Below are 8030 nucleotides of genomic sequence, written 5' to 3' on the forward strand. Positions count from 1 at the left end.
AATGAGAAGCCCACGCACCACAACAAAGACCCAATGCAGCCATAAATAAATAAATAAATTTATTAGAAAAAAGAACAACTTTTTAAAAATCCTATTTTTCTGAAACAAAGCCAAAACCCTAGACAATGGTCCTCCTTTAAAAAGGAAATCATGTGACTTCCCTGGTGGTGCAGTGGTTAAGACTTCGCCATCCAATGCATGGGGTGCAGCTCTGATCCCTGGTCAGGGAGCTAAGATCCCACATGCTTTGCAGCCAAGAAACCAAAACATAAAACATAAGCAATATTGTAACAAATTCAATAAAGACTTTAAAAATGGTCCACATCAAAAAAATCTTAAAAAAAAAAGGAAATCATGAGGGAAATATGACTTTTTAGAGATCAATGACAATGAAAGCACTACCTATGAAATTGTATCTGATACAGCCGTAGTAGTCCCAGAAAGTAATTTATAGCTTTGACTATATCAGAAAATAAAGAAAACTGATAACAAATGAGTTCAACTCAAAATGTAGAAAAGATAATGGAGTAAACTCAATGAAAGAGTTTGGGAGAAAGGAGGAAATAATGGGAAACATGAGCAGGAATCAATAAAATAGAGAAAGATTAGAGAGAGGATTGACATAATCTGAATTGTGGTCTTTGAAAAGTTTAATACGAGACATTTTAGGAATAAAATGCTACAAAAGAAAAACCAAATTACAGAATGAAAAAAGGGAAGCAACTTAAAGACATGACAGAATTTAAAATTTTTTTTTTTTTAAGATTTTTTGATGTGGACCATTTTTAAAGTCTCTATTGAATTTGTTACAATACTGCTTCTGTTTTATGTTTTGGTATTTTGGCCACGAGGCATGGAGGACCTTAGCCCCCCGACCAGGGATGGAACCCACACCCCCTGCATTGGAAGGCAAAGTCTTAACCACTGGACCACCAGGGAAGTCCCTCAGGCTTTTTTTTTTAGTTCTTAAAGAATCCTATTAGCTGCATATGCTGACTTCTCCTATGGCCAAGATAGATTAATAGGCATTGCCCTTCCTACCTGAAACAACCAAAACTGACAAAAGTATGAAACAACACTTTTGAAGACACTGGACACCAGGCCACAAAGGACAGACTGCTGATTGACTGAGTGAGACCTACTTTTGCCTCTGTTTACTGCCTGAGAGGGTTTCGAGGCTGCAGTGCAGAGAGAAAGGGCCTAGGCAGAACCCAGCCGGCTCCCTGAGGCAAGCAGGTGAAGCTGAGAGGCTGCGCACACCAAGGCAGCTTTGCAGACAATACAGGAGTGGGGAGTCACACAGAGAGAGAACTCCAGAGACCAGTGGAGGTGTCCCCTTGAGTGCTGGACTGAGCACTGATCAGTACATGTATGCGAAGAAGCTACCTGAATGAATACTATCACACATTTAGAGGAGAGCTAACACCCATCCTTCTCAAACTCTTCCAAAATAGAGCAGAGGGAGGAACACTCCCAAACTCATTCTACGAGGCCACCATCACCCTGACACCAAAGCCAGACAAGGATGCCACAAAGAAAGAAAACTACAGGCCAATATCACTGATGAACATAGATGTAAAAATCCTCAACAAAATACTACCAAACAGAATCCAACAGCATATTAAAAGGATCATACACCATGATCAAGAGGGGTTTATCCCAGGAATGCAAGGATTCTTCAATATACACAAATCAATCAATGTGATAAGCCATATAAACAAATCGAAGGAGAAAAACCATATGATCATCTCAATAGATGCAGAAAAAGCTTTTGACAAAATTCAACACCTATTTATGATAAAAACCCTCCAGAAAGTAGGCACAGAGGGAACTTACCTCAACATAATAAAGGCCATATATGACAAACCCACAGCCAACATCATTCTCAATGGTGAAAAACTGAAACCATTTCCTATAAGACCAGGAGCAAGACAAGGTTGTCCACTCCCACCACTTTTATTCAACATAGTTTTGGAAATTGTAGCCACAGCAATCAGAGAAGAAAAAGAAATAAAAGGAATCCAAATCCGAAAAGAAGTAAAGCTGTCACTGTTTGCAGATGACATGATACTATACACAGAGAATCCTAGAGATGCTACCAGAAAACTACTACAGCTAATCAATGAATTTGGTAAACTAGCAGGATACAAAGTTAATGCACAGGGGCTTCCCTGGTGGCGCAGTGGTTGAGAGTCCGCCTGCCGATGCAGGGGACACGGGTTCGTACCCCGGTCCAGGAAGATCCCACATGCCACGGAGCGGCTGGGCCCATGAGCCATGGCCACTGGGCCTGCGCATCTGGAGCCTGTGCTCCGCAATGGAAGAGGCCACAACAGTGAGAGGTCCGCATACCACAAAAAAACAAACAAACAAAATTAATGCACAGAAATCTCTTGCATTCCTATACACTAATGATGAAAATACTGAAAGAGAAATTAAGGAAACACTCCCACTTACCATTGCAACAAAAAGAATAAAATACCTAGGAATAAACCTACCTAAGGAGACAAAAGACCTGTATGCAGAAAACTATAAGACACGGATATAAGAAATTAAAGATGATACAAACAGATGGAGAGATATACCACGTTCTCGGATTGGAAGAATCAACATTGTGAAAATGACTATACTACTCAAAGCAATCTACAGATTCAATGCAATCGCTATCAAACTACCAATGGCATTTTTCACAGAACTAGAACAAAAAATTTTACAATTTGTATGGAAACACAAAAGACCCCGAATAGCCAAAGCAATCTTGAGAAAGAAAAATGGAGCTGGAGGAATCAGGCTCCCTGACTTCAGACTATACTACAAAGCTACAGTAATCAAGACAGTATGGTACTGGCACAAAAACAGAAAGATAGATCAATGGAACAGGATAGAAAGCCCAGAGATAAACCCACCCCTGGTTGGGGAAGATTCCACATGCCGTGGAGCAGCTAAGCCCGCGAGCCACAACTACTGAAGTCCGCATGCCTAGAGCCCGTGCTCCACAACAAGAGAAGCCACCGCAACGAGAAGCCCGTGCACAACAACGAAGAGTAGCCCCCACTCGCCGCAACTAGAGAAAGCCCATGCACAGCAATGAAGACCAAATGCAGCCAAAAATAAATAACTTAAATAAATTAATTTTTTTAAAAAAGAGAATGTATAAAAAAAGAAAAAGAGACGGTATGGTACTGACACAAAAACAGAAATATAGATCAATGGAACAGGATAGAAAGCCCAGAGATAAACCCGTGCACATATGGTCACCTTATCTTTGATAAAGGAGGCAAGAATATACAATGGAGAAAGGACAGCCTCTTCAATAAGTGGTGCTGGGAAAACTTGACAGCTACATGTAAAAGAATGAAATTAGAACACTTCCTAACATCATACACAAAAATAAACTCAAAATGGATTAAAGACCTAAATGTAAGGCCAGACACTATCAAACTCTCAGAGGAAAACATAGGCAGAACACTCTATGACATAAATCACAGCAAGATCCTTTTTGACCCACTTCCTAGAGAAATGGAAATAAAAACAAAAATAAACAAATGGGACCTAATGAACCTTAAAAGCTTTTGCACAGCAAAGGAAACCATAAACAAGATGAAAAGACAACCCTCAGAATGGGAGAAAATACTTGCAAATGAATCAACTGACAAAGGATTAATCTCCAAAATATACAAGCAGCTCATGCAGCTCAATATCAAAAAAATAAACAACCCAATCCAAAAATGGGCAGAAGACCTAAATAGACATTTTTCCAAAGAAGACATACAGATGGCAACAAACACATGAAAGAATGCTCAACATCACTAATCATTAGAGAAATGCAAATCAAGGACAGGAATAAAGATGCAGACGTAGAGAATGGACTTGAGGACACAGGGAGGGAGAAGGGTAAGCTGGGACGAAGTGAGACAGTAGCATTGACATATATACATACACTACCGAATGTAAAATAGATAGCTAGTGGGAAGCAGCTGCATAGCACACGGAGATCGGCTCGGTGCTTTGTGACCGACTGGAGGGGTGGGATAGGGAGGGTGGGAGGGAGACGCAAGAGGGAGGGGATACGGGGATATATGTATACGTATAGCTGATTCACTTTGTTATACAGCAGAAACTAACACAACACTGTAAAACACTTATACTCCAATAAAGATGTTTAAAAAAAAATAAAAAGAAGAAGAAGAAGATACCTGAAGCCAGAGAAACAACCTCTTGGAAGGATTAGAGTAACATAGCCTGGTGGCCACAGGGGACCAGGAATAGTGCCTGTTCCCATCAGCCAGAGTGGAAAAACTCAACTAACACAAACTGTAAAACACTTATACTCCAATAAAGATGTTTAAAAAAAAATAAAAAGAAGAAGAAGAAGATACCTGAAGCCAGAGAAACAACCTCTTGGAAGGATTAGAGTAACATAGCCTGGTGGCCACAGGGGACCAGGAATAGTGCCTGTTCCCATCAGCCAGAGTGGAAAAACTCAAGATTCACAGAACACTTCGTAGTGTATTAGGAAAGGTCTTGCCTCAGTGACAGGGAATAGTAGTCCCTAGACTGAGCATCACTCCAGTCCTGCCAAGAAATATAAAAACAAGACCTGAGAATATCAGTTTCCAAGTAATTTAACTGCATCCCAAAATAAAGCCCAAGAATATTTCTAGGAAAATATCAAACATCAGGTAAAGGTCACAATGTATGGTATCTAATCACTAATAACCACCATTCAAGAAGCATGAAAATACAACCCATAAAGGGAATAATCAATCAATCACAATTAACCCAGAACTGACACAAATGTTAAATGCACAGGCAAGAATAGTAAAACAGCCATTAGAACTGCAGTCATACATACACACTCAAACATTACGTAGACATACTGAAGATGTAAAAGGACCCCAATCAAACTCTAGATATGAAAACTACCATGTGTGAGATGAGAAACACATACTGATGATGGGATTAACACTATAATAAACGTTTTAGAAGAAGTGATTAGGGAACTCAAAGACATGACAATTTTTTTTTAAAAAAAAATCCAAAATGAAATACAGGTAAGAGAGCATAAAGAAACAGAGCATTGTGAGCTGGGGCCTAATATATGTGTCACTGGACTTCCAAAGTGTTGCAGGGCAGAAGGGACAAAAATATTTAAAGAAATAATGGCAAATATTTTCCAAATTTGATAAAAACTGTAACTCCAGAGACCCAATAAGCTCAATGAACACCAAACAAAGAAATATGAAGAAAATGAGACCAAAGTATAAGGTAATCAAATTGCTCAAAACCAACGAAAAAGTAAGAGGAGAGAAATAAAACGACAGGACATTTCTCGGTAGAAAAATGCAAGCAATTTTCTCAGCTGAGGTCAGAGAAGATGTTGCTGTGCCTTCTCATTTCAGCTCATATTGTAAACAGATGTCCTATTCCCAGTCTATTCAGTGCCATATTTTTGAACTTCTGTGCTTTTTGTTGGTGATTTCACTGCTTAAAAAGGCCCCACACATATTGCTGGAGTGCTGTCTAGCGCTCCTGAGGACTCCAGCCTGGGATGAGCATTGCAGAGAAAACAGATGGGTTAGGTTTGCTTCTTACAGGCATGAATTACACTGCTGTTGGCCATGAGTTCAATGATACTGAATCAACAGAGTACATTAAATAAGGTGTTTTTAACCAAAAAGAAACATAAAATAAGGTTCCATACTGATCACTTGATGAAAATGTTGTGATCAGAGGTTCCCAGGAGTCTAATCCTGCATTTCCCTGAGAAGCAACTGTTCAGTGTCAGCTAATCAGTGCTCAGAGCTACTTCCCAGAACATATCAAAAACCACAAGAAACCCTGGTGATTTTGGCCACCAGGTCTTAGGGTGGTTTGTCACACAGCAATAGGTAACAAACACTTACTGAAAGTCAGACTGTCTTACCTTGGCCAGGCCAAGTGTCATAGATTGGTTCCCTGGAAACAGACTCTGAGAGAGACCTGTATGCAAGGGTTTGTTGAGGAGTGCTCTTGGGAGGACTCACACCTGGCAGGGAGCATGTGAGGCAGAACTTGGCAATGGGAGAAGCTGAGCTGCCATGCAGTTGCAACTGTGGTCTCAGCTGAGCCTAAAGAAGCCCTTCCAAGTTGTCCCAAAAGGAGGCAAAGAGGCTGGGCCTTCCTATCCCTGCTCGCCAGTCATTTACTATGGGCTACTCCCCGTGAAGGGGTGTCATCTTGAGCGAATCTGTTTCTGCAGCTGAGTTTTTGCAAGCAAGGCAGCTGTGAGTCGGTATATTCACAGATGCTGGGGAATAGGTGTGACTTTTCTGCAAGTGGGATTTAGCAAAAATGCCACACTTCACTACAGGGTACCTGTACCGATCAGCCCCTGAGTCCTTTTGACATGATCCTAGTCATTTGGAGAACTTCCTCACCATCTGGTGTGACAGGAAATTTCAGGCTGAATTTATACATTTCCTGGCCCACACCTGGACATTTCTCAAGCCAGCTCTCCAAGAAGCCCTGGTTTCTTTGGGCGGAAAATCATATTTCAAACCACAATTTGGGCATCAGAAACTCACATTGGTACGCCTCACTACTCCTTATGACTTGAAACCCCCAGCATTTTTTGTTGGGCTTTGTGTCCTTGTCCTTTGAAGGCCAGTATTTTCACTAGAGCGCACTGCCTGCCTCTCAACCTCCTCCTCTCCCTGTGTTACCTAGCTCTTTCAGAGGGCGGTTCTACCCAGCCACCAAGCCCCTCACCAGAGGGTCATCCTAATGACCACTGCTACCCTCCCACCTGACCTCCACATCTTTACGGCCACAGCCCAGTGCCTCATTCACAAAAAGTACTCCATAAATATTTGCTGGAAAGGATAAAAATGGCTACCATTCAGTTGGAGGTTGCTGTTCTGGTTTCTGCGAGGCCAGGCCTGACTTTTCTGGGAGCCAGAGGCTAATTCTCAATATCTAAGCTGCTTGAACTCAAATCCTTTCCCCCACCACAAAAAGCACATTCAAGTATCAGCACACCAAAGTGCACCCAGGCTAGCACCATAAACTTCCCAAAGCTTGGGACTTCTCCTACAGCAGGGGCTGTAACACTTGCCTCCCAGGTGGGATTTTCCCTCCTTGACAAGTCAACCTGGAAAGTAAAAGGGGGACAGAGCAATGAGCTGAGAGGGCCCTGAGAGAAAGGAGTAAGGTGACAGAGGAGATGTGAGTATTCACTTTTCCATTCATTCACTCATTCACCAAATATTTCCTGAAATCATGCTCTATCCCAAACCTGGAGCTGGAGGGGGGAAGGTAGAGAATGATGACACAGAGTCTCTTAACCTTGAGTACAAAATGTCGCCCAGTGGAAACAAGAGACAGGAACCGGCCCAGGACCAACAGATTCAGGGGGGCCCAGAAGAAAGCACATTACACAGGCCAGGGTAGTGTCCACAGGAGACGCTCTGGGGAGGACTCAATGCTGCTACTGAGTCTTGGTCAGTGAGGAGGAAGAGAAAGGGAAATGAGAAGCCATACTGACATTCTTAGCAAGAGAACATCACAGAAAAAAACAAGGTAGCTTGTTCTGAAAGAAAGCTGCACGTGAGAGTGGTATGTAGCCAAACTCCGGCCTCCAAGTCTGCCCAACTGTGCATTTCTGTAAAAGGACGGTACTAGACTTTACTAGGATTAACTATAACCAGCTGGGGTGTGAAAAGCAGAGTGTCCCGCCCCAGCCTCCCTCAGGCAGCACGTGGGACTACCACACATGGCTGAGGTCCACTGATATCTGGAAGCCTGAACACTGACCAAGGAAGGACGGGTGGGCAGGAGGCAGAGGCTGGGGGAAGATCAGCAGCCAGTCCAGGTGACTATGGGACACTAGGTCTACTGATAGGGACAAAGAAGCCACACACACACAAACACACACATACACACACACACACACAGCCAGGCCCTTCCTCCTACGCTCCCCTGTGGGACCTCAGCTCTTTGGGCTCTAAGTGTCTTGACACCAAGCCCATGGGGTCTCCTCCAGGCATTCC

This window comes from Lipotes vexillifer, unplaced genomic scaffold, assembly GCF_000442215.2.
Source record: "Lipotes vexillifer unplaced genomic scaffold, Lipotes_vexillifer_v1.1 scaffold942, whole genome shotgun sequence".
NCBI classification, from domain to species: Eukaryota; Metazoa; Chordata; class Mammalia; order Artiodactyla; family Lipotidae; genus Lipotes; species Lipotes vexillifer.